This window comes from Alligator sinensis, unplaced genomic scaffold (assembly GCF_000455745.1).
Source record: "Alligator sinensis unplaced genomic scaffold, ASM45574v1 scaffold344_1, whole genome shotgun sequence".
NCBI classification, from domain to species: domain Eukaryota; kingdom Metazoa; phylum Chordata; order Crocodylia; family Alligatoridae; genus Alligator; species Alligator sinensis.
The window spans coordinates 1,250,349-1,251,025 of record NW_005842427.1 but is presented as its reverse complement, the minus strand read 5'-3'; positions in this window follow the sequence as shown (position 1 = coordinate 1,251,025).

The window sequence follows — 677 nt, the reverse complement described above, 5'->3', positions numbered from 1 at the left end:
TGGCAGCATTCACAGTTGATGCCAGTGCTGCCTGGCGCTGCTTCCAGCATGTGGGGAAGGAGCTGGTATAAGCTGCAATGGGTCCATTCACTACTGCTGAGGCCCTTCTTGCTATGTTCGTCTGGAGCCTCGCACTGGGGATGCCCTGAGGCTCCTCTCTGCCATGGTCACCCTGCAGGCCTGGAGTGGTCTGGGGGTGGAGCAGGACAGCAGTGGTGGTGACAGGGAGGAGCTGTAGGGCAGCCCCCATGCAAACTCTGGGAGACCATAGCTGGAAGGGCTCTGGCAAGGGTGAGTGCACCCACCACTGAGTCCTGCTTTTTTGCCTGGTGCCCAGCACTGGCCACCACCACTCATCATGGGTAAGGCTGCCTCTCTGTCTTTCTGTATTCCTCTTCCCCTCCCCACCCCGTGAACTGTCCCACACCTACAGCATATCCCTGCAGCTTACATCAGCTCCTGCTCCCCATGCTGGAAGTAGCGCTGGGTGGCCACCAGCATCAGCTGGCAGGTTCTTGCTAGGGATCGGGGCATCTGCCCGAGTCTCTTGTGATAGAAGGTCAGGCTGGTGGCTGAACCTGCTGAAGCTGGCACCCACATCAGTCTCCCTCTTTCCCCCCACTTACCTGCTATTCCAGCCCACATAGGGAGGCTTGGTGAGCTGTTGTGTATGTGGG